The following is a 27,396-nucleotide window of genomic DNA, read 5'->3' on the forward strand; positions in this document are numbered from 1 at the left end:
CAAGTTACATACACTTCAGGTTACATACTCTGCTAACCCAGAAATAACGCTTCAGGTTAAGAACTTTGCTTCAGGATAAGAACAGAAATCGTGTTCTGGCGATGCAGCAGCAGCGGGAGGCCCCATTAGCTAAAGTGGTGCTTCAGGTTAAGAAGAGTTTCAGGTTAAGAACGGACCTCCGGACCGAATTAAGTACATAACCAGAGGTACCACTGTAAATGCTTCTGCTTCCACCACTTTTGACTAAGCAAGAGCTTCCAGCTGCATATGAACTGAGAGCTGAGTTGCATATTACCTCTTCTAAGAGCTGCATATTACCTCTACTTACTGAACAAGGATATGAAGCCTCTGTTTGATTCTGGTTTGCTTTAACTAATTAGTTAGAATAAATCAGATTTGCTAGAGATCAGACATATCAAGAAATTGTGGTTTAATCAAAACCGAAAGGTAAAGCTTTCACTTTTCACCACAGCTGTCATTTCACCACTTGCTGTTTTGTACAGCTGTCCACTGATATGAAAAGACAGTTTACCATTTTGAAATACTAAAATAAATAAACATGATAAAAAGTAGTAAAAATCTGTTTAGCCTTAGGCCAACTGGGAGCTGATGGCATAAGCTCCCTGGCCTGAGCTTTCCTGCTTCTACTTGTTCTTATTAGGAAGTGTTTATACTTTCATGTTGTTGTGAGTAAATAGCCCAAAAGAACATAAAACACTTTCCACTGTTGGCCATGTTCAGACAATCATACCTTGGTTTAATACACTAAACCATAAACAAGACTTTTGCTCCCCGCGCTCCAGCCCTTTGCAACACATGCATCAAGCCAGGAAGTCTCCCATTAGCCATTATTTCAATTTTCATGCAAACTGGGCAACTATGGTTATCAGCTTTAGAACAAGCCAGGATATCAAACCAACTTCAAACTGCAGTTTTATATCCTGGCTTGTTCCAAAGGCAGTAACTGCAGTGATTTTGTCCATGTGGACAAAATGGTTAATTATAGTTTATCAGAGGCTTCCTCATTTGATTGCTAATGCTACAAAAGGGCTGTATGCGTAGAAAAATGCCTTGTTTATGTATCTGCTTACTAAGCTGAAATATGATTGTCTGAAACAGGCCACTATTTGCATAACACCTATCTCCAACATGATGCCTCCTGGCACATACAGCTAGCTTTTGTGAATTCTTAAAAATAATACTTTTTAAAGAATTTAGAATGAGTTCAAGAAGAGTGTGATGTGTCAAGAAAGCATGTGACACATTTAGCACTAACAGTATTTTAGCTGCTGTACATGACACAGACAAGCCACTTAGCAGGATAATGCAGTACCGTATTTTTCGCTCCATAAGATGCACTTTTTTCCTCCTAAAAAGTAAGGGGAAATGTCTGTGCGTCTTATGGAGCGAATGGTGGTCCCTGGAGCCGAATTGCCCAGGGGCCAAAAGCAGATCGTGCTTTTTTTTTAACGAAGAGAGAAGGAGGTGTTGAAAGGAAGCTGCTGAACAGCTGATCAGCAAGCGATCGGGAGAGAGATAAGGCTTCCTTTCTCCCCCACCCCCTTGTTGAATGTTTTGCAGAGGAGGCTGTTTGTTTCCCTAGCGGCTTGTGACTGGCTGATTAGAATATCTGTCTGAAAACTGTAGAAATGGCTCCCTTTCCTTTCCTAAAGAAGCTGCAGAACTGAGTTGAACCCCATAAAATGGGGCTTTTCCTCTTTCCAAAAGAAGCTGCACAACTGTGAGCTGATCCCCTCCAAACGAGGCTTTCCCCCCTTTGCAAAAGAAGCTGCACAACTGGGAGCTGATCCTCAAAAAAAACAGATCTTTCCCCTTTCCTCCTCTAAAAACTTGGTGCGTCTTATGTTCAGGTGCGTCTTATGGAGGGAGAAATACGGTAATAGAAATACAAAAAAAAGGCCTGCAGCAAAATGTTGCAGTATAGAGGGTTTCTGTTCAGGTTTCCAGCAGCATCCCATGTCCACTAAATACAACAAGTTCTCATTGAGTTGTTTTGGGTTTTTCTCCATTGATTTTTTGTTCCTCCATACTTGGTGTGCACATTTGTGCCCAATCCCAGCTCTATCAAATTCTTAATTTTGCCATTGATGGCTATAGACAATTCTCTCTTCTATCCCTTTGGGATGTTAAAAATAGAATCTCAGTGTGAAATTCTGTTATTTTCCTGGGATAGTTTTGGTTCATGCTCTTTGGTGGTGCTGCGAGGTTGGGAATGGATTGTATTTGGACTGATTTAAGTTGATATAATTGATACTTTTCATGCATTAACAGAAAGACATTGCATATTAATAAGCAATTCATGAACATAACCACTTTGCCTTCACTAGCTCCACATACTAACAAATTTCAATCATTTATATCAACCTACTTTAATAATTACAATATTGTTTCATTTTGCTATACTATTCACAATGACAATACAGTCATACCTCGGGTTGCGTTCACTGCAGGATACGAACATGCTGAACCTGGAAGTACCGAACGGGTTACTTCCAGGTTTCGGCAATCGCGCTTTGCGCATGCACAGAAGTGCCGAATTGTGTCATGCGCGTGCGCAGAGGCACGGGTTGCAAACGCACCTCCCGCAGAGATCGTGTTCGCAACCCGAGTGTCCACTGTATAGTGAGTAGCAGACAACTACATGTAGTCACGCAATACGTGTTACTGGGATTCTGGTTAATGTGAATTTAACGCAGCTGCCCTAGTAGGCCAGAAACCCAGGTTTAAAGAACTCTGTGCAGTTTTGTATCATTTGAGCAGTTTACATGCTGCATCTCTTCAAATGGACAACTATGTTAACTAGCAGTCAAAACTTTAATACCTTTATTTAGACTACTGATCACAACACAGTATCCAGTTTATGCCAAAATTCTTCCATACATTTCCTCCATTGCTAACTCTTTCAGGCTAATATTGCAATGGAGGAAGATCTTGCAGATTTACCATACAATCAGTATATATTTTACTCAGAAGGAAATCTTGCTATGTTCAGTGGAGCTTATTCCTAGTTATGTGTGCACAGGATGACAGCCATAGCTGTAGTAGAATTCTGCATGTGTTACACAGAGGACTATCAAGACACAGGCAATGATACTCCCTTGGAAAATAATAAAACATATTAAACAGCATGTCTCAAAGTTTAAATGCATATTTCAGAAAAGCATAATACAATACAGCCTTCTTGGAACTGAACCAGTTTTAGACGTCAGTGGGATCAAAGGTCTGAATGCTCTACATGACAAAAGAACTCCCTATTGATAAAAACAACAACCCATAAGGAGAAGGTTAGAATACTTCTCTAACTAGTCTGATACAGTAGTGACAGAACGTAACTATTTAAATATGAAAGCTCACATACCACAGCACTCAGAAATGGTATTTAGGAGACTATAGCTCAGCAGAAGAGTACATGCTTCACATGTAGAAGGGTCCAGGTTCAGTATCTGGTATCTGCAGTTAAGAGGATCAGGTGCTCACAGACATCTTTGCCTCATACCCTAGAACCACTGCCAACCAGAGCAGACCATACTATGCAGGATGAAGGCATAGTTGGGGGGGGGCGGGCAATGGCCTCAGGTGCACATTTTTGAGGGGGCACAATGAGGCACCCCCACGGCAGGTATGGAGCCCTGGCAGCTGAGGGACAGCAGCAGGCAGGTTGGTCTAGCGGCCAAGTCGATGGAGGGAGTGCCTAAGGAGCCTTTTGGAGGTGGGCTCCATTCACCCTCCACATGAGCGTAGGTTGCAGGCTTACTGTATTTCTCTTCTATGTAAACACAAAAAGGAAAAGGAGCACCAATTTGTTGCCTGAGGATTTTTAACCCAGAATATAAGCACAACTGTACCTTAGGTTTGTGGAACCTTTACTGTCAAGTGTGGTCAACTTCTTTAGAGCTTCACACTAAGTATGCTGCTCATGAGGTGCTCAGAATGCACCGAAACACTCAGTTCCCTGACTTGCTATCTACAGATGTCAGAATAGCCTGATATAGAGACCACTAAAGTACAGCAGTGTGTACAGCTGATTCCATATAGATCTAGCTGCACTATATTATAGTAAAATGTTATCCATTTTGACAAACGAAATACATTAACTTCACAAAAGAAGAACTAGGATTCATTTGTTTACAAGTAAAATAATAGGCACTAAAATAGTTATTGCTACCCTCACAACAAACTAAAAATAACTGAGCACTCACACCCACAAAAATGAAATGGTTAATTTCATATATCACAGAAACCTAAATATTGTTCCAATATGAGACTAACATAGACCAATTCCATGAAAACATGCTTCATGACAAATTGAATTGAGGACATGCAGCCAGACAAGGTACAAATAAATGTGACTTCACCTCACCCTTTCATCAAGAAGCTCAGGATGTCAATGAACAGGATTATTCCATTTTTCCTCAACAGCCATTCTGCGGGCACAGATTAGGCTGAAAGATGGTGACCATGAAGCAATTGCCACCATCAGTTTCATGGCAGAGCAGCATTTGAAGTCAGATGTCCCCAATCCTATATACTATATACTATAGTATATACTATGCTGGTTAAATATGCTCTGGATTCCTTTTTGGAACTACTTGCCACCTAATACAGAAGCAAGGGAACTAAGAGTTTATTTTCTTTTTAAAAAAAAGTAGAATGTACAAAAAAGCATTGTTTTAATTATTGAGGGCAAGTACAAGCCTGCTGCCCAAACACTACCTTGTTGTCATTCACAATTATGATTGTACTGGATAGCATATAGGGGACATATGAACATTTATACTTTTGCTTTTTTAAAAACTAGTATATCAGCCTATAGAGCGAGATGAGCGCTGCAACCCCAGAGTCGTCCGCAACTGGACCTAATGGTCACAGGTACCTTTACCTTTATATCAGGCAAGGGACGCGGATGGCGCTGTGTGTTAAACCATAGAGCCTAGGGCTTGCTGATCCTAACGTCAGTGGTTCAAATCCCCACGACAGAGTGAGCTCCCGTTGTTCGGTTCTTGTTCCTGTCCACCTAGCAGTTCAAAAGCACGTTAAAGTGCAAGTAGATAAATAGGTACTGCTCTGGCGGGACGGTAAACGGTGTTTCCGTGTGCTGCTCTGGTTCAGCAGAAAGCAGCTTAGTCATGCTGGCCACATGACCCGGAAACTGTCTGCGGACAAACGCTGGCTCCCTAGGCCAGTAAAGCAAGAAGAGCGCCGCAACCCCAGGGTCGTCCACGACTAGACCTAACAGTTAGGGGTCCCTTTACCTTTTAATATCAGGCAAAGGCAACACTAATTAGCAGTATCTAAGTCTTCCTAACTTTAACACTGCTCACCATATATAGCATTGCTATCACTCTTTCTAGGCAATAACTCATGACACTTACTTCCAATAAGTGGCTACACCACCAGTTAGGTTTTACCAGAAGTGACAGCATACCCTCTAACAACCTCAGTTGACTCTTATGAAGAAAAAAGGTGGATGGCGTGTTAATAGGGAAAAGAGAGCATGAAGCAATTACTGCTACAGAGCCATTAAGAAATATTTCATGCAATTCAATTTGGCTCATATTAATGCACAACATCAGGAAATATTATTCCCAACTCATTTAAGATATTTAATGTTTTGAGTCCCTACCTAGACCGTTCAGAGTGACATGAGGCAGTCAATTCCATCAGTTTGCCTAAGAGATGAAATGAAAGAAAGCAAGGGACCAGCTGAACCAGAGAGGAGCTTACATCCTAAAAACAACACCATGAAGGTCCCAAATTTATTTATTTTTTCATTCATACTTCAATTTTATGGAAGTCCTGCCTAGTCTGTTTTTTAAAACAAACGCGCGAGCGCGCATGCACACGCACACGCACACACACACGCACACGCACACACACACACACACACTGTGTAAGAGGGAAGCCACCAATTCAGTAGGCCTAACTGAATCTCCTTCGGTCTGCTTCACACCGAGGCAAAATGCAAGAATTCTGACTGAGGGAAGAAGCCAAGATGCCTTCTGTACTCCTCCATGAGACCACGATTCCTTCGACTTGGAATAAGCATCGTCCCACCAGGGGATTGAAATCCCAAGCAGGTATTCAAAAAGGAGCCATTCCCCCTGACCCGCTTTAACAACCTTCCCCTCCGACACCCCTCTCCTTTTTTCAGATGCAATGTACGCAAGAAGGCAGGGAGGGAAGTACGGGGCAGGAGCAAAGGTAGATCGCAGGATTTCCTGAGGACCTCCCCAACTCCGAATCCCCCCCCCACCCCGGGCATTCCTCCTGCAAGCATCTATCGCAAGAGCCTGGCTGGGGGAGGGGCGCGGATGCTGCGGCCCACGGGCCGCCTGGGCACCCGTCTCCCCGTCTCCTTCTCCCGCCCCGCCTCAGCCGTGCGCCCCGCCCCTTCCACCGAGGCCCGCGACAGGGCTTCACACGCACCGAAGCCGTTACCTCAGCGTCGCTGTCCTCTCCCGCCCCCCCTAAGGGGGGGGAGCGCGGAGCGGGCGGCGCTTCTCAGCGGCGCGTGGGGCGGCGGGGATCCGCTTCGAGCCGGGGGCGGCTCCGCGGTGGTGGTTCCGAGGTTTCTCTCTCCATTCTCCCTTCACACACACACACACAGGAAATAACACAGGATCAGCTGACAGGACCCGGCCAATGGGGCGGCGGCGGGGCAGCGCGCGCAAAAGGGAGGAGCGCGAGACGGCCGCGGCGCAGGGCGGGAGGACGGCGCATTGCGCGTGCTCAAACCCGCCCTCCGAAGCGCAGAGGGGAGCTGGGCAAGCGCCTTCTTCCACCACGCGCTTCTTTAAAGAGGCAGCGCCCGGGCGGAACAGAACTCTGTGCCTCTCGCCTAGGGATGAAGGCGGGCACCAGCTTAAGCCAGTAGTAGCCTAATGCAGTGTTTTTCAACCACTGTTCCGTGGCACACTAGTGTGCCGTGAGATGTTGCCTGGTGTGCCGTGGGAAAATTACTTTATATATAGTCAATATAGGCACAGAGTTAATTTTTTTAACATTTTCTAATGGTGGTGTGCCTCATGATTTTTTTCATGAAACAAGTGTGCCTTTGCCCAAAAAAGGTTGAAAAACACTGGCCTAATGCACCCCTTGACCATTAACTTCCGTGGGGCTTCCAAGTAAACACAGTAGCGCAACGCCTCCCTCCCCAAGAGAGGGAATTACAGCAGCACAGGCAACTCCTGCATCTCCCCGATATTTAAGGCTGCCATACCTCTGAACACTTACGCGGGAGCAAAACCCCGTGAACAAACTAGGGCATAAAGGTAAAGGGACCCCTGACCATTAGGTCCAGTCGTGGACAACTTGGGTTGCAGAGCTCATTTCACTTTACTGGCCTAGGGAGCCGACCTACAGCTTCTGGGTCATGTGGCCAGCATGACTAAGCCGCTTCTGGCGAACCAGAGCAGCGCACGAAAATGCCATTTACCTTCCTGCTGGAGTGGTACCTATTTATCTACTTGCACTTTGATGTGCTTTTGAACTTAGGTTGGCAGGAGCTGGGACCCAGCAATGGGAGCTCACCCCATTGCAGGAATTCGAACTGCCAACCTTCTGATCGACAAGCCCAAGAGGCTCAGTGGTTTAACCCACAGCGCCACCCGCGTCCCGCTAAACTAGGGCTTACTCCAGAGTAAATACGAGTAGGATCGGGGTGCAGTTGTGCAAGATGCAGCAATTGATAACATTTTCTATCTCGCGCTTCAGCCGGAAATGTCCCAACCACAGGTTCCAGCCCCTATTGCTTCCCTTTCAGTATATTATCTCCCCTTCCCACCTCCCACTGGCCTGCCAAGGGATGGGGGATTGTGAACAGAATAGTAACAGATTCAGTCAGAGGCTACAGCTTGAGTTGTCCAGATCATGGCTGGCTCCAAAGTGTGGCGAGGTCTGGCCCGCCATCCCAACCCACTCATGGTTCTCCTATAGGTGGCACTCAAGAAAATTAGAATTTGGAGGCAGCCCAAAAGAGTTATTCCTGCCTTTTGCAGATGATTGGGGGGCACAGGCTAGAACCCACTCTGTTTAAATTTCTCGTCCCCTGTCTCTCACCAGCTGCTGCTGAAACATGAGTGTTTACTCGTTTTTTTAAAAAAGCATTGAATTGCCTAAGCAAACAGAGGCCCTTACCCATAATATCAGGTTCCTAGCTGCATAGCAGTGGCAAGATCCCAGGGCAATGTGTCTCCTATTAAACTTTAAAGCAACACTGTGATGAGCAACACCCTGCTATGAAGCCATAAAAAGGTAAGACAAATCCTCAATGCAGGCTCATTATTAATCCATCTTTTCAACCTCCCCACTGGATACCACATACTTGATCTACTTAACCGAGTTCCTGCCATTCACTGATTCCCACTCCCCTTACTCCCAGGCAATGAAGAAATTAATTCTGCAAGCAGGTCGTTTTTCTGCTAGAAAAAGGGCTACTTTAAACCAAACTCTTCAGTCCTGCACTATAGCAAGTACTGTAATGGAAGCTCCTTAGACCATAAACCACCCATTTTTCTCCCACCCCATGAATCTATTCAAAATTTGTCATTATGCTGCTTCCACAGTAGGCATATACTGTGGCATCACAAACCAACCACTGTTTGTTTTTTTGCTTTCTTGTGCAGTTTTCTTTTCCCCAAAACTCAGAAAATCCATGTTTTTAAACTCTATGAAATAGCTGTGTTATTTCCCTAGGTGCAGATGCCTACCACATTGCTATTGTGGCTGGTTATGGCTTGTATATAGTGCTCTAAAGCAGAGGTTTTCAATCTTTTTGAGCCCACAGTTCCCTTGACCAACTACATTCTTTCTGTGGCACCTCTGTGGGGCTCAGGAGCCCAGTTATGGCACCCCTTGCCTGCAGAGCTGGCAGCCTCTCGTGATTTTTTGAACACCTTCCCTTGTGGAGTGTTCCCTCAGCTTCCTCTTCACTCCCCTCTCCTTGGGAGTCCTCTGGGCAGCCATAGCTGCCACCCTGGTCTCTGAGCTGCCCCCTCCAAAGAGAGGTGCCTCCTCACATTGCCCCACAGAGGCCTGGGAAGCACCCCCTGGCCCAGCCCCAGGGACACCATTTGCCTGGGGGGCTTGTAGTCAGGGCTGCTGCAACAAATAGTTGTGGAGGGCTTTGGGAGGCAGAGACGCAAGAGGATATCAGAGGAGGGAAGGAAGGAAAGAGGGGACAGAGGCCAGTGTTGCCTGTAGCACCCATGACCATTCAAGGCACCCCAAGGTGCAACAGCACACTGGTTGAAAACCACTGCTCTAAAGGTTCTATTTCTTTCTCTCCTCTAAAGGTTCTATTTCTGTCTCTCCCCTCTAGGAATCAGCTCTTCATTTTAACCCTTCCTTTTCCAAATAGAATTGCCTTAATTTCCATATCTTCCCTCCATGTTTCCAAATTGCAGAGAGGGGGACAAAAAGGGAGTATTCAATCCTTTCCCCGTCCATAAGAGTTCCAGTTAAAATCCATACTGGGGCTGGGGAACAGAGTGTTAAGACGTTTGGAAGCAGAGTTGTTATTTCACTATTATCTTAAAAGCAGAGCAAAGACTGGGGGCTGCTAAATTGTCAGTGTCTGAAAGCATCCTTAGTGAATCAATTCATGATCACTATGTTTAGTTGTTTTAATCCCAGGTTTTCAAATCTTTAGATCACTACAACGCAGATCTTGAAAGCCCCAGTATCCATATACTTGCCTTTAGTTTGAATGATTCAACAGAGATCAGGAGGTAAAATAGATACCTTGGGTGTATGAGGTATGAAATGCTATGATTTTTCTACAAGCCTCTCTCAGGTGCTTATCTTGCATAATTGCAGTGTACAACACATTTTCAGACAAACATTAGCCAAGACTGGAGTATAGATACTAAACTGACAGGCACACAGTCCAGGCAACTGAGAGGAAATGTCCAAAAGAGCCAATCAAGAGACATGACTTCAAGCTTACCTACTTTCAATAATACATTTAAGGAGCTTTTTTTGAGGTAAGTAAACACACAGTCGGACATGACTGAACAACAACAACAAACACACAGCTTACAGTTACAGGTACCAGTAGGTAGTTGTGTTGGTCTGCCATAGTCAAAACAAAATTAAAAATTAAAAAATTCCTTCCAGTAGCACCTTAGAGATCAATTAAGTTTGATATTGGTATGAGCTTTCATGGTATCTGAAGAAGTGTGCATGCACACGAAAGCTCATACCAAGAACAAACTTAGTTGGTCTCTAAGGTGCTACTGGAAGGAATTTTTTAATTTTTAATTTTGTTTTGACACAGTACACTACTTCATACCAAACTATAGATAATACAATATATCTCATTATCCAGATTCCTGTCCAGCTCACAATGACAGAGGCTCTTACTTGAGACTAAGGTGGAAACTACACACATATAAAAACCATTCCGAAAATGATTTTTTAATAAAGTGTTTTTAAAAATACATGGAATTTTCCACTATTGCCATCTCGTGTCACACTGTATATTGCACTTAAAACGCTATTTGCAGCTGTATAGCTGAGTCCTAAGGAATAAATCTCTAAGGCAGAAACATAGATTCAGGCTCAGCAACAGGTAATGAGTCCCAGCAGCTGCTGCGCTCAGACTAGATAACAGGAAAGGTGAAGCAAGCCAGCCTAGAAGCAGTGGTCCATGTTTAAGGAGTCCCAAGACCAAGGCAATGAGCTGAGAACCACATGGAAGAATTGGAGGCCCCCCCCCATACTTTTAAAGAAGGGGCAAGGAGAGCTCATTCCAGAGACTCTTGTGATGCAAGCCAGTGGAGGGCAGGAGAATAGTTTCATCACCAGGTCCTGGGAGACCAGGTTGTGCCTCCCTTTCAGCCTCCAGTTCCTCCCCCCCCCCACCCCAGCTGGCTCCTGCACTCCACCTTGGATTCCATTACTGCACTCTTTTCCTCAGGAAGAAAGAGGGGAGATGAGAGCCCTGCTTCATCAGCAAGGGCAGTCATATGCTGAGAGGGAGAAGTAGATGCCGCCTCCAGCCTGTGTTCCCCAGTCCCATGTCATCTTCCTGTTCACGCTCCTAGGTCTCTGCCACCCACTCCACTCCTGAGCCCAGCAATGCCTTGGGACTCATGGAACTCAAGATAAATTACTACATGAGCAATAGTAAATTCAACTTTAGGAAACTGCACAAATTCTCCTGGTAAGACAACACACTTCTGCACTGATTAACACTTTCTAGTACTAGTACATTCCTTTAAGTCTAACATGATTTCAATGCAGCAGTTCAGGAGTCATATCCAGTTTGCAGAAGGCCCAACAGTGAAGCACAACATATATAGATGGTTATCTATAGATGTTTTGCAGAGGCACTTGAACAGGTTCCACCCCCATGAGCTTACTAACCACTGGATTCACTCAGGCTGCCTATACCAACCTACTACCTGGGAGTAAGCACCATTGAACTCAAGAGTTACCTCAAAGTAAGTATGTATAAGATTGCACTGTTAAAAGCAGTAACCAAAAAGTAATGATTCAACCTATTCTTTGAAACTAGTTTGCTCCCATATCCACTAACCACCTTGTCCAATCTACTTAATTCATCATCAGTATGAGAATTCTATGTTACACCTTTGTTGGATAGGGTTGCAATTCCTAAAAGTTGCTACAACATTGCCAATACACCCAAAAGACTTTGCCTACAAACATAGATTTCATTTCAATATTCACATTATACATTATTGTCCACCAACTAGTGGGAAAATCTTTTTACCTTTCACTTACCAATTTATTCCCCTTGTAATATTTGCAGCCCAGTCTTCTGTAGATTTACTCATGCCAACTTCAATTGGACTTACTCTCACCCTGCATAGCAGTACAACTCCAGAATCCTCAAACAATTATGTTTAAGTGGTAGAGATGTCACATAATGTCAGCTTGAACAAAAGGAAAATCCACAGGAGGAGTTGAACGGAGAAGCATTCTCTTCTTCCAACAGATGCAAGAACGGTGAGAATTTTTTCACCCAAAATTTATAGCTTGCTGGCAAGGACTGTCCCCAGCACAGCAGAAGAGGCCAGAAAGTCAATAAATCTCCATTATCTGAATCATTAGATGCATCCCTGGTTGGTAATATACAAAAATGCAACTGAGGATATCCCATTTTTTCACCTTGTCTTTTTTTTTTTAAAGGAGTACACAGACCAAGTTTTACAGCTTGACTTATGCACACGTGTTATTTTCTACAATTTAAAATGATGTTAACTACCCAAAGTACAAGAGATAATGGTTATTCTGAATACTATCTTAGTTTTAGGGTATCTCCATTTGGGAGGGAGCAGGGAAAGAATATCATTTTAGAGAAGAAAAAAACCCCTTTAAGCTACCTTTTACTGATTTTCTATTAGGGCACCGATATGCTTAAATAACTACCTAAAAGGAAATTAACAACAGAACAATTACTCCCGGTAGGATAGATTCTAGAAGTCTAAGTTGCCTCCTGTAATTCATGTGACTGAATGCCTGGTTTATGACATGGAGTTTCGTCAAATCCTAGAACATCACCAAATAGCGGAATCCAGAGAATCTGAATTCACCTTGCAAATAACTTAGCCTTAATATATACAGTATTACTCCAATAAACCTTGCGCCCTTCTTTTAGAACATGCTACATAATAAGCTTCTAAATTTCAGATTTATGCCGTTTTTACAGAATGGTAACCCCTTCTTTTAAGAGCTATTATTCTTTAGAGGCTCATAGCAGCTGAGCAGTGAGTATCTGAAATCATGCCAGAACTGATCATCACAAATGCAATATCCAAATGACCCATATTTGAAGGACAAGATCATCCTCAGCTATACTAAATAGTTTTGTACAAGCTATTTTGTATCCACAGTTCAACAACACCTACAATAACTCATTGAAGTTAACCTGATATTCATAGTAAGGACAACCCTACTTAGAGTACTACTATATTCCCATGATAAATAAATGATAGATTATATTATTATAAAAGCTTATCACAGCTATGAAACAAAATCAAAGTTAATATTTGTAAAAAATGTTAGTAGAGGGTTAGCAAAAAGGGGGGGGACTACAAATCCTAGTTTTAGAGCAGAGACAGCCATGACAGTCCCAGCCCTTTAGATGCATGGAAAGAACATTGGATGTTACTCATTACTCCTTTTATAAGTAAGGAAGGTGGCTTGGTTCTCCAGCTCAAATGCTTTTATCTTCTTGATGAGGCAACACACTCAGCTGGATCTCACATCATTCTTCCACTGCAATCTCTGTGAGTGAATGAAAACAGCTGGGGACCATATTGGAGCAAGATTTAACTCTTTCATTTAACCAAAAGTGCATACTCTGGGATAAATATCAGCCTCATATAACCAGTAAGCTTAGCTCTAGTTGATGTGTGAAGGGGTTAAGACCACAGAGTAAGCTGTTCTGCCAGACTTAACTAGGTCATATCCCCTCACCTTGAGAGGAAGTGTTAACAAGGCCTTTGCTTACTCCCACCAGAAAGAACACCTGGGCTGATTGCTCTAAGCCCAGAGCAAGCCATCTTTGTGTTTCTCTACAAATAATTTAGAAACATGTACCAATTTTGAAATGAAGTATTGCTGTCTGTCCTTTCTTGTTACTGTATGGAAAAGCACACGAACCTGATTTTTTTAATGAGTTCATTAAGCAAACAATTTTTAACTTCGCAAGTGTGTGGCCTATTTCTATGCTAAAGGGGAAGTTTGGGAGAAACTTAGAAAGGCGTATTTCAAAGGTATAACAGCCTATATTTCCCTGCTTTACCTTACTGCATATTTTGTGATTTTAAATCTCTGCTGATAAGGCTCTCTCACCAAGAGAGTATTTGCTCCAAACCTGGAACTCTGAACTCATATACAGTTGTACCTCGGGTTAAGAACTTAATTCGTTCTGGAGGTCCGTTCTTAACCTGAAACTGTTCTTAACCTGAAGCACCACTTTAGTTAATCGGACCTCCCGCTGCTGCGCCGCCAGAGCACAATTTCTGTTCTTATCCTGAAGCAAAGTTCTTAACCTGAAGCGTTATTTCTGGGTTAGCGGAGTATGTAACCTGAAGCGTATGTAACCTGAGGTACCACTGTATTAGGGATGGTTAACCCTTTTCAGCTCAAGGACTGCATGATCTCATGGGCAACCTTCTGGGGGCAGCATGCTAGTGGTTGGTGGGGGCCAGAAATAACAGCGGATGGTGAAAGAGATGTGACTGTTCCCTTTGTACAGTCAGCGACATTCTAGCCAATCAAAAGTCCTGGGTTTCTGCACACTCGCGCACACCCCATCCTCCGCCAAGACAAGCAAGAGGCATTACTGCAACCATACCAAGCAAAAAAGCACTTGAAGCCTAGGGAGGAAGCATGTCTGGAGAGTCCCAAGAGCCGGACAGAGAAGTCACAGTTTGCCTCTGGGCCTCTGGTTCCCCACCCCTTTCATATATCAAGGTATGTAATTACATCAATTTGTCATCATGTCCATAGAATTTAAAGCACTAAAATGGAAACTTGGTGGTGGGTAAAAAATGCCGAGGAAGGACATAGTGCATCTTTCCAGAATCCTTGCAGAAACTCTCCTTTAAGACTCCAGATACACTCATCCAGAATCTGAACTCCACTGCTGTGACTGAGGCTATAAAAACTAGGCATCCCACAGTGTTATGGGAGGGAGGGAATTTCCAAACACCCTCCGCCCCATTATGAATGCTCAGACACCCAAGGCCATGTGGTATCTCTTCCACTTCACTACATTAATCTGGAAAAAATACACTGACCAAATAAACCTATTTTACTCCACAGGCGATAGGAGTGTCTCCCACAGACAAAACAGAATAAAGAATGTGGGTTGCACAAAGGGAGGGTGCTGTTCATCACAACTCCCTAAAATGCAGATAAGCTCCCATGCTGCATTGCTGAAAGCAACAGAAAGCACAATCGGCTTTGCTGGCAAACACTATATACTGCACTCCAATTATCAATACTGCTGCTAAACCCTCATGGCCCATTCTTCCAGACAAGTTTCGACTCCAGATGAGCAGATTTCTCACTTCCCCTCTGTTATTGTTGTGCCAATCTGATACCCTTTGGGTTCTGCTTCGCTTGTCTTCCAGTAGGAATTCCGTATTTCGAAATGCCAATAACGGATTATGCACATTCACCCTCTGCTATGATAAAGAAAGCTTCCTATGGGAGTGCAATTGTAATTCTGCAGAAAAGGGAACTTTTAAAATCTTAGGTTTTTGAAACGGGATCCTGTAGGAATGCCATTTATTAATTTTAAAATGACCTCTGGAAGCAGCATTTTCTTCCCGTGAGATCTCCAACACTTTGGGGGAGGGGGTTGACTCGTTTTCACATGTTTATCTCTTCATGCTATTGAACAATAGGAAGAACAAACATTTCAGTCATAGGTGCTGACAGTTAAAAGAAATCGATAATTAATAAATAAACAAAATGGCCCCATCATTCATCAGACACCTATCTGCTCCTGAGGCTCAAAAGAATTCTGCTATATCAGACCAGAAAATCACCCAGACCAGCTTTTGTTTCAATAGTAGCAAACCAGACACCTCTGAGAAGCCTGCAATCAAGACATGAGTGCAACAGCACTCTCTCCTGTTCATGTTTCCCAGCAACTGGTATTCGGAGGCATAGCGTTTTGATACCAGAGGTAATACATAACAATTGGCAGAAAAAATGATGGTGGACAAGGCTGATGCCCTTTTAAAACCTACCAGAATCTGTAGTGAATTCCATAGGTAGTGAATTCCAACTATTTAAACAACTACTTTGGCTGTGTCCACACTGGGTCATTAAAGTGTGCATGGGCTGCTGTTTCCATGAGTGCTTCCAATGTTATGCTTCCAAAACTTTTATTGATGTCTTCCATCCAAACTTGTGGGCAGCGGTTGATGGGATGCATTTCCACTGTGTGGTGTTGTCCCCTCCACTCAATTGGTACCGGTAATTTTTGCCAGAAACATGAGAACTGTGGGCATATGCATGACTATTTGTTTACCTGTGCACACTTCCCTTTTTAGTTTTTTTTTAAAGTTTTGAAATACAAAGTTTTTGATCTACCAGATTTGCACAAAAGAGCAGTCAATTTTTTGATTTTTAGAAAATTTATGTGTTGCTCCAAGCCAGGAAATCTGAGGACGTTTGTAGGCATGCAGGCAGGTATTTGTTCACCTGTGCACACATTTCTTTTAAAAAAAAAACCACAAGTTTGTTGATTCACCAGATTTGCATAAAAGAACAGTTTTAAAAAAATTAAATAAATATCTGTGTCACTTGACGCCAGACAAGGATTTGGAATTGCTTGGATAAAATGTTGCCAATATAAAAACCCTGTTATTTTAATACAGCTGTTTTATTCAAGAGCAGTTCTGAGCAAAAGAGCTGCTTTAAAAATAAAAATACTGAGAACAATACTTTCAGCAACAGCCGCTGGAAAAAGGCAGGCAGCATCCCTTCCTTCAGAAAAAAAGGAAGTAGAGGCGATGTCAATGGAAAGCACTCTGTGTAACATCACCAAATATACTTTTTTTGAAAAACCAGCACCCACACACAGAATGAACTTCGAAAATTCTTTCTAGTAGCACCTTAGAGACCAACTGAGTTTGTTCCTGGTATGAGCTTTCGTGTGCATGCACACTTCTTCAGATACCAGGAACAAACTGAAGAAGTGTGCATGCACACGAAAGCTCATACCAGGAACAAACTCAGTTGGTCTCTAAGGTGCTACTAGAAAGAATTTTCGATTTTGTTTTGACTATGGCAGACCAACACGGCTACCCCCCTGTAACTGCAAGAATGAACTTCATTACGTCTAGTCAGGTAACATGTAATTTTATTTTGTGTTTTCTTCCCTTATTGGATTAACCACGGATCAGGAAAATCTGAGTTTAGCAAGGGGAAAGTGCGAGCTGCCACTTGGATGAGGATGCTGTGTGGATGCTGTGGAAGAGAGACACAAGCACCTTCACATCCACATTAGACAAGTCCTTCCTTTTGTATATCCACCTGTAATACATCTTTCCTTATTTGCCTTTTTTCCAAACTAAAAAGTGTTGTGACCTTTTCTGATAGGGGAGTTGCTCCAATCCAATTTTGGTTGCCCCTTTTCTGGTCTATAGTTAGGAAGTTGGCTTTGTGGAGTGGGAGATCTGGGTTCTAGTTCTGCTCCTCCTCCTTTGCATCTGACATTGTTACTGAAAGAACACCCAAATGAAAACTTTTACTTGTATCTCCCTGTAGCTGGGCATGAACCAACACCTCCTATGTGCTCTTTCCCAATGAAAAAGTATTTTGTTCCTCTCATACAGACAAAAATACAACTGTGTTGAGAAGAGTGTTCCAGGGATAGCACATTACTGTATTCCCACAGCAGGGCTTGAGCACTTCTTCTGGAAAACCCAAGAGGTCTTTGTGTATGCTTCCTCCAAACATTGCAATGTAGGAAGATTCTACCAAATCAGACTATTGGTCTATCTAACTAGTATTGTCTACACTGAAACATAGAGGCTCTGCAGGGTTTCAGAAATGGGACATTATTATCCCAGGAGCACATGTCATTTTAGGGCATGAAACATTTTTCAGTGGGGGGGTGGTAAAAATATGTTTTTTAGTGTAAATAATTCAAATCTGCTGTTATTTGTAACATTTAGCTTGGCAAATCTACATTTGATTAAAAAACAAATAAACTGCTCTCAGAAAACCAAATAAATTTAATTCTACCTTCTGAAAATGTCAGGTAATGTTTAATAATAATAATAATAATACAATATAAATGCAAGTACCTGACAATCATATTTAATGATTTCTATGCAATGTTACACATATTTTACTTACCTAGCAAAACAAAATTATATTAATTTAACCAAAGTATGTTACAATTTTTTAGCACCCCTCATTTTTGGAATTTGAAAGTTATCCTTGGAGATTGAACCTGGAAACGTCCGCATGCAAAGCAGACACTCTACACAGTACTATTTTTCTAGAAAAAGAGCTGCTGGAACTCACCATGAACACCTCCCTCAGAATGGCAGTGATTCCCACCTGAGAGGTACCAGAACTGAGTTCCAGTGAGTTCCGGCTGAAAAAAGCCATGGTTCTACCCAAGCTATGGTCTTTCCACCAATGGGCTGGGTGTTGTAATCGTAACAATAGTCCTGACTTACTTCTCTAGCTCTGTTTACTTGGCAGAAAAGCATTTCAGTGTCTGGTGTACTGAGGAATGTGCTATGGTCTTTTCCTGGGCACTTTTGTGTGCTGGGGGCATGTGCATTACAAGTTCATAGAATCATAGAATCTTACGAGTTGGAAGAGACCCAAGGGTCATCTAGCACAACCCCCTGCAATGCAGGAATCTCAGCTAAAGCCTCCATGACAGATGGCCATCCAACCTCCACTTAAAAACCTCTCCAAGGAAGGAGAGTCCACCCAGTGGCGGAGGAAGCCTTTTGATTGCCTGGGGCGGCAGCGCAGAAGCACCCCCCTGGGGGCAGGGGCACCATGACGTTACAACGTCAGACGGACTGTGCATGCACGGAAATGCCAAGCATGCCCAATCCATCCGGGCCAGCACTGCTGCTCCTGTGGCAACTGGGCGGCTTGTGGGGCTGCCCCATCCATGCTGCTTTACGGACGGGGCAGCCCCACGAGCAAGCGGCGGGTCATGGGGCTGCCCCGTCCATCCGTAAAGCAGTACGGACGGGTGCCAGGCGGCGGGGCTCGGTTTGGGGAGGAGCCGCTGAGTGTCACCCCCCTCCCCTGGAACTCAGGGCGCCCCACCCTACCCCCACGCCACTGAGTCCATCACCTCTCATGGGAGTCTGTTCCACTGCTGACTCTCAGAAAGTTTTTCTGAATGTTTAGTCGGAATCTCCTTTCTTGTAACTTGAAGCCATTGCCTTGAGTCCTACCCTCAAGAGCAGGAGAAAACAAGCATCCTCCCTCTTCCATGTGACAGCCCTTAAGATACTTGAAGATAGCTATCATATCTCCTCTTCTCTAGGCAGGTGATGATGTGAAGTCATTCAGTAATAACTATACAGTGATACTTTGGAAGTCGAACGGAATCCGTTTCAGAAGTCCGTTCGATTTCCAAAACATTCGGAAACCAAAGCGTTGACTTCTGATTGGCTGCAGGAAGCTCCTGTAGCCAATCGGAAGCCACAGGAGCTCCATTGGACATTCGGATTCCAAAGAACATTCGCAAACTGAAACACTCACTTCCGGGTTTGCGGCATTCGGGAGCCAAAACGTCCGAGTACCAAGGTATCCGGGATCCAAGGTACAACTGTACATTGATGCCTTTCCTGCATGGTAATTGTGACAGTGCCATCAGCCTGCCAGCTCCTGATTGGTGAACAATAGAATTCATGGGGCGTTGTAGAAATGTCTGTTAGTGTTGTTACATCTGCAGCTATCATCCGCAGTGCTTCTTTGTCCCTGCACATGCAGATGATCGCAACTACATTATTAGTATCCGAAGCTGTCCACTTTACTGATAGAAGGCACCCTGTCTCTAGTCCAAAATAGGAGGAGACATAAGAGGGATGTAGGGGAGAGAGGGAAATCACTGAAAATCGCCCACAAGCGTGATGCCGCCTCACTGGCCCGCCCCTGGACTCTGCCCAGGGCCCAGCAGCAGGAAGGGAGAGCGCGTGCCAGCCGAGAGGGAGCAAGCCAAGCCCCGCCGCCCGGCAAAAACCGCGCAGGGTGGTGGCTGGCTTGTGCTTGCTCTCTCACTCTGCCTGCTCGCGCTTTCCTTTCCTTTCCTTTATTTTATTATTTTGGGGGGGGGGGGTTCGGCGCTGGGGTGGGCCCTGGGCGGAGCTGTGGCTGACATGACGCCCCTCCTCGCTGGCCTGCCCCTCGCCTCCGTGCGCGGCTCTGCCCAGGGCCCACCCCAGCGCCGAAAAAAACAAAAAATAAAATAAAATAAAGGAAAGCGTGAACCGGCCGAGCGAGAGAGCGAGCAAGCAAGCACAAGCCAGACGCCGCGTCGCGAGGTTTTGGTATCGACTGGGAGTCGCCAATCACAAGGGCGGGGCCCTGAGTGTCACCCCCTCCAAGGTGGTACCCGGGCAGCCCACCCCCTACGCCCCTTCCTTGCTCCACCCCTGGACATCACCAGCAGATGGTTGGTCAAGCTGCTGCTCTGTAAAAAGACCTCAAGCAATGGACAGCCTAAGACCCCTCTAAGTAATAAATTCCACTGTCCAACTGTTCTGTTTGCAAAGCAGGTTTCTTCTAGAGTACAACCAATATCTGCCCTCTTGCAACTCATGCTCAATAAAACTGTTCACCCCTTATATATACCCCAAAAGTCACTGTACTCTGCAAGAGAGGCCTGCTGCAGAAACCATCTTATCAAGAGGTCTATTCTATACAATATAGGCATCAGGACTTTAGTATGGTGGCAGCTACCCTTTGGAATCCTCTCCTGCTACATATCAGACAGGCACCTTCTCTGTTGTCTTTTCAGCAACTATTGAAGACCTTCCTCTTCCAATAAGCCTTTTCAGTGGTGATCTTTAGCCTAGTCTGCATCTGTATTGGAACTATTTTTATCATGTGGAATTGTTTTTAAATATTTGTAACTTTTTATAATAGGAGGTGTTTTAAATATGAAACTGTTTTTAATTGTGTTTACGCTATTCTTGTTTTGCAGTTGTAATTGTTTTATTTGTTTTATAATTGTGCATTTTTTGGTTGGGAACTGCCCTTGGATCATGCAGTGAAGAGTGGATAAGGAATCTAATAAACAAGCAAGCAAGCAAACAAACAAACAAACATGTAAAGTTTAGAATTTTTAGGTTGTGGTATGTAGAAATGTAGTACAGGCAGTCACCATTTTATGCATGTCCAGTTGACGTGTGACCGTGCACATGCTCATCACCACTGATGCAGAAGTGGCCAGGAAACGGTGTGGAGGCAGAACGGGTTTAAGCATGCTCCACTGACGCGCATGGGGGCCAAAAACGCAATCCCCGCACAAACGGGAAGTTGCTTGAATGTAGGAACAGTGAACTCTGCAATCCTCATGGAAGAAGATTAATAAATTTGAAGAGGGAGCAGCGAGGAAGAGACAAAGAGGCATATTTACAACTTGTGTGCAAATGGGAGGATTATTATACAATGATTTGACAAAAATGCATTCACCCCCTTATAATCACCAGGCAAGTGGACATTAAAGAGCTTGAGCTCTTCTCCCCTTCAGACACCTGATCTCAAATCTCAGCTTAACAACCACTGGAAATTCATTTGCAGTCAAGCCCAGGGTCACTAGGGATGAGTCTTGAGAATCTGTTCTGAATGGCAGGCCTCAGCCTTGAAATCTCTAATGCAAGTATAAAGTACATCTGATCAGAAAGATAGGGCTTCCATTGGTTACATTTTTATGGGTTGTGACTGGTCCCATTAGGGCTAATGTGGCACAGCCTCATCAACCGTCCTCAGGCAGCCCCCACAAACCTGGCTCCCTACTTACAATCAGTCCTGGAAGTGGCCCTGGCTGACAGCTTCCTCCTCCTTAGTCTCAGCTTTGCCCCTGTACAACTCAGCAGGGAAGAGGACAGGGCAAAACTAGAATTAGTTGCCTCTGCTGTCATTGGCTCTGGCGCCACCTACTGTCAGCCTCCATGCCTTCTGGCCTACCAGTCCTGAAGAGCACTGGCCTCTGCTGCAGATGCGTGTTCCAGCCTCACAGTAACCTTGCAACAGGGGTTGCACTCAGACAGGGGTGCCAACTTGAATAAAATAATTGGGAGGGCCCAGGTAAGCCCCACCCTGCATAATCCATCACAAGAGGCAGTGCACACACCTCATTTGAATGGCAATGCTTTTAGCTTCTCAGCTGAGCCAGGATCTGAACTTGAGTAGCAATCACTTTTAACCATTACTCCACATACACCTGACAAGGCACTGGCCCATAAAAAAACCACAATGCATTTGTTAGCCTTGATAGGTGCCCAAAATGTCTCTGTTCTTTTCATTGCTCACAATGGTTCTTCCCAGCGTTTCCATGCTGGGCACAAAAGCCAGGCGCAGGCTTCAGAGGCTGCTTCCAGGCAGCTCTGGGAGCCAGCAAGGCACCAGATTTGGAACATTTCTATCTAGGCAAATAGGTTGCAGGATGAATGACACACATTTGCCCTCAGAAATCAGGCCAGTAATGGCAGAGGTGTCTTTCTGCATCAGACTCTGTTCAAGTAGACTGCAGCTGGTGATCTGGACTGAGAAACGGGCATCCTGGAGGTTCTGCCATTTGTCCTGTAAAGATTCGTTCACCTCTCCCCACACGCAACCCCACCTCCCGCCCCCTCCATTGGGGCGCATGAATAAAAGGGGCAGAGTGAATGACTCCTACACATCAGGATAGGCAAGGCATCTTGGCAGGCAGATCTGTGTGAGGCAAGGTAGCCGCCTGCCTCCAGCCCTTCATTTTAAAGACAGATCTCCCCCCGCCTCCGCCGCCCGCAATCTTTTGTCAGCAAGCCTCTCGGCGGACGTGATTGAGAGCGCAAGGTCTTCTCCAAAAGGACCCCTTTTCTCTGCAGAGGGCCTTTGAAGTCCTTCCCCCTCCCCTGGAGTGTGCATTTAACAAGCAGGGAGCGAGGACACAATGTCACACACATCCTTCCAGTGTCGTGCTCTCCTCCCCGCTCCCCACCCCCACCCCGATCCTTCCTCTGCCAGACGCACACGCGCTAACACAAAATGACGGCTTCCTCGGCAGCCGGAGCGAGCAAAGCATTCTCTTCCTCGAACTCGATGGGAGCGCAGGGCTCAGGGCAAGCCGCCCTGTAACCGATCCTATTTCCCTAAACCCCCACCCCACCCCACCCCAAAATCCCACACCTTAAGACAAACGGCATAGAAAACGTAGCTAGAGAGACGAGGGAGGGAGGGGCGGCTCCAGCTCCAGCAAACCTCCCCCCCCGCCACTCCCGATCGTGGGGTACTGCGTGGCCGCTGCATCCGCATTGCTATTGTGAATGATGTCGTCAGTGGAAAAGATGGAGAGATTTCTTCTCGCCCACACGCACGCAGGCGCCTCGGCGAATGTGACCCCGAGGCCCGGCACCTCTCTCCCTTCCCGTGTGCCTGCGCCACATTTTGCTCCCGGGCTGCTTCGAATCAAAGCCCCCCGCGCCCGCCCCCGGGAACCAGCGAAAAAAAGAGAGCGGAGGGGGACGCACGGTCGCCGCCGCCGCCGCCGCCACCTAAGAGACGCGCGAACCCAATAACCCATTTCTGTCACCTCTGCAACGCCGCAAGACAGACTGCTGCAACGAGCAGCGAGGGCCTTTGCGAGCGGCCAAGCCGGAGGCTCGCCGCGGCCAGCCCAATAGGACGGCAGCTGCCGCCTCTGAGAAATGGGCTGAAGCTGCTCGCCTGCCCCTCGCTTGCCATAGCTCCCCGCCTCCCTCCCCGCATGCACAGACCCAGACACCGCCGCCGAATGCACCGCACAGCCGAAGCGTCACTGGGTGGCTCACACAGAACACACAGCCCCACGCCACACACACACACACACACACACCCCAGCGCGTGTGGTCTGCAAGATCTGGCCTCTCCGGGCCAATGGGAACTTTCAAGAAGAACACAGACATGGAGCCAAAGCTACTGTACCTGCTTTCAGGCATCATTCTCGGCTTTTTTTTTTCCTCCTGCTGCTTCTCCCCACCCCCTTCCGATTTATCTCAGCTACTGGTTTTATAACGGGGAGGGGGAGAGAGATGGGAAGAGGTGGGGGCTTTCATTTCCCCCCCTCCCCTCTTCTTCAAGCCCCGTCTGCACCTTCTGTTTGAGCCTGCAAGTGAAGTCACAAGGCTGACTCTGTGACATCACATGGAGTCTACAAACACTGGATTGTGACTTCACTGCAGGATGGAGCGCGGAGGATTAAAAAAAGGGGTGGAGGGGAGGGGGAAATGCTCTTATTCAAACACATATCTGCAAGAGTAACAAAGGGATCACAGTGAGAAGGACTACCAGAGGGAATACCATATACAGTACATATATATGCATACACATAAATACAGTACATAAATACACACACTATTTTGCTTCTAATAAAATAATAATTCAAGATGGATTGAGAAAATAATGGGGAAGAAGCAGCCCCTCTCCCCTGCCACAAGTAAGTAAAATATTATTATTTTCTGCACACAAGCATTCCCCCTTCAAAGAGTATGGACACAACCTTCCCAATATCAGTTTGGTGGTCAAGATCAAGTGTGCATTGTGGATAGGAAGGACTGAGGACAGGGAAGCTGGGGAGGGGGGGTTGTCACTGGAAGAAATAAAAACAGCAGAATATGCTTAGCAGTTTAGAATCAGTTGCACTGGCAGAGCTCAGAAGAGGTAACCTGAATAGAATTCAGCCAATACCAAATTTGATTACATGAAGGTCAAAGGTGCAATAAAGTCAATCTGCTTATTTCACTTGAAGGACCCACAGACAGAAATTCACAACCACACACTGGAACCGCTGCCTATCTCTCGCTGTGAGAGGGCCTAGGACTAGAAAGGCCACGAGGGGCACTTGTCCTCATGTCTACCTAACTCAACAGGAGGCAGAGGGACTGAGCCAAGGATAGAAAAGAGCAAGCAGCTTCAGTATACTGTTTACTACTAAGTGACATTCTCACATTGGCCAGCAACCAAGTGGGCACTGATATTAGCAGGAAAACAGAGACAGGAACATCTTCCAGGGATGTTTAATGATTCTGTACAGAAAAGGGTTATAACCACCCAGACTAGGGGGCAGGGTATGTTTAGGGAGAGTAATTAGCACCTTTTGAATTTTTAGGACAAAAAAGAGGAATGTTACAGTTATCCTTTTCAAGGAAAGAGTCAGATCTGCAGACTCAATGCTTGTTCAAGAGTAGTCTAAACTAGGTTCCCCCTCTCTCCTTTTCAGACATTAAACCAGCATCAAAACCAAACTTCCAATAATTAAGAGGCGACCAGGGATACTTATTCATTTATTTCATGAAAGAAGAAGGTGGGGGAGGAAAACAAAACAACTATAACAAGAGTAAACAAGAATCCCAAACAGGACATTTTTCCTGCAGAGAAAAATATAAACTGACAAGAGGCAGAACACATCTGGAAAGCCAATGATAGGATGGCTTCTCCTTCTCCTTGCTTGCACACCACAAAAGCAGCCCCTTACCCCCACAGATATTTCCCCACAGAAGGCAGTGAGTGGAGCTTGGATAGAGCCATGAGGCAGAGGCGGATGCAGGCAGAAGAAAAAGACTGGAACGGATCTGCAGCTTCTCCCTGCAACTGTCTTTGGAAGCAGCAGTGGGGTGATGTCACTCTGTACTCTGTCCTCCTTGCCACAATCCCTGTGTACCTGCCTATGTATATACAGTAGTATAAGGTACATTTGGCAACAAGGAATAACTAATGCCACAGTTACCAGAGTGCTGGTTTTTAGTCATAAAAAAGAGAGGGGGGGGAGGAGTAATTTTCTGTCTTTGAAATAATGTTAAGAAGTGGCCTCTTAAAACAAAACAAAGCTGTTGGTTCAGTATTACAGCTGCTCAGAATCTACCTTTTATTCTTACCTCTATACCAAGAAATTCCCTGGGCCAAAGATAGATGCAGAGTGCCTGCTAACATCTCAAGACGTTGCATATGTAAAAGCTTGCCTACTCCAAAAGACACTGGCTATATTAAACAGAAATCTATATATACAGTAAGATAGATTTATTTCAGTCAATAACAGTAGAGAACAGAAATCTCATTTCATGTGGCAACCCTGGCACCACCCACTGGTGAAATGGAAAGAGTGTGTCACAAGAAAAAACAGGCACAGGAGTACTTTTTTATTTTGTAGTATTATTGCAGAGTTAAAGTGAAGGTTAATATTCAACATTACCTAAGTCATTTACAGTGGGCCATTTTCAACTAACTCATTGCCCTGGAACAAGCCTGCGCAAGGATTCCTACTAGCACAATGGGATTTCCCCCTTCTCTTCCTCCCTTTTGCACCCCACACCTTCCCCAAATCTGCTCTGGTGGGTCAGGAGAACCCCCAGAACAGCATATTGGGAGAGGATAGGATAGATTGTTCTGCTGGATGAGCAGGAATGTTTGCACTGACAGAATGATCCCTTTAGCCCACGTTGAAGACAACCCCATATCTGTTAATTTTCTCTGAAATCTTGTCATTTTTACTGTCTCTTTTATCAGATTATGTTGAATATCATCTGAGGTTGGTTTGCATGTTTTAAGGTGCATATTTTCTCTGGGATGCCACTGTGGCATTCAGGCCCCTCCAAAGACTTGAAGTAACCAAACCTAGCTCTCACCTAAGTACATTTTTACAATGGCACTAGAAAGAGTGAATCTGTGAATACAAATGCTATATACAACTCAGGAAAGTACTATTTGAATTTGAATTTTAGTCGTTAGAAATGTAGCTATTTCATTACGGTCATTATAATTCATTTTCCATTGTAAGCAATTTGTATTTTATTGTTCACATGAACTGCCCAGAGAACTTGGCTGGATGGGTGGTAGACAAATGCAATAAATAAATAATGTCAGAAATGTGCATTACGGTTTTGTGACCACAATTTATGTTCTATGGAAGAACATGGCATCCAGAGTCTTCTCTCAGTAGCATGTACTACGGTAGAGATCATTTTCTTTCTTTCTCCTAAGTTGCCCCCCCCCCCCATTTTGTCTCATTTTTATGTAATAAAGTAAGTTTGTATATGTACATGTTGGGGTGCAGGGAGGTGAATCTAATTCTGAAGAGGAACATTGCAGACCTGCAACTGTTGTTCTTCTGGTGCTCATCTTTATATTGATACATATAGTACAGAAGCCAAATGTGGGATTTCACAGAGATCACAGTTGAAATAGAACTATAGTTTCCTGAAGAGCTCAGTTCTTTTAAAAGAGGACCCCCCCCAACTTTATAGTTCAAGATACAATTGAAAGCCTGTGAGCAATGGTTTAAAATTATGACCAAGTATATTCTGGTTTACTGGTTTGTGAACAGATCTGGCAACCTCCTTTATATCCTAAGAGCCTTTCAGGCCTGGTACATATGCACAGTACAATTAAAGCAAGGGTGGAAAATCTGTAGGTCTCCAGATGTTACAGGGTGCCATCATCCCTGACCACTGGTCATGCTGGCTAGGACTGAGATGGAGTCGAACAACCCCTGGAGTACCACAGGTAGCTAGCTCATCACTGAATTAAAGGCAGCCTACTAGTACAAATAAAAAATCCAAACCAAGAGACTGATTTTTTAAAGGTCAGTTTCAATGGCCCATTCCCTATGGTAGAAACACATGTGATTATTGTAAGATGGTTTTCTTTTCAATTTTCAATTCTGCA

The 27,396-nt window shown here is 44.7% G+C and overlaps 1 protein-coding gene across 7 annotated transcripts in view; it reads right to left on the reverse strand.

Moving 5' to 3' along the window:
- Nucleotides 1-27,396, reverse strand: part of TCF20 (transcription factor 20) — a 189,993-nt gene that overhangs the window by 77,036 nt on the left and 85,561 nt on the right. The window contains exon 1 of one of the 7 annotated variants that reach the window (XM_033163417.1): nt 23,662-23,860. The exons of 4 other annotated variants lie outside the window; for them this stretch is intronic. The gene's annotated coding sequence lies outside the window, so the exon portion shown is untranslated. Of the gene's footprint in view, nt 1-6,447; nt 6,899-23,661; nt 23,861-27,396 lie in introns of those variants that run through there. 2 more of the 7 variants (XM_033163415.1, XM_033163416.1) reach the window with 2 other exon arrangements.

The sequence above is a fragment of the Lacerta agilis genome, chromosome 10 (genome assembly GCF_009819535.1).
Source record: "Lacerta agilis isolate rLacAgi1 chromosome 10, rLacAgi1.pri, whole genome shotgun sequence".
Taxonomy (NCBI): domain Eukaryota; kingdom Metazoa; phylum Chordata; class Lepidosauria; order Squamata; family Lacertidae; genus Lacerta; species Lacerta agilis.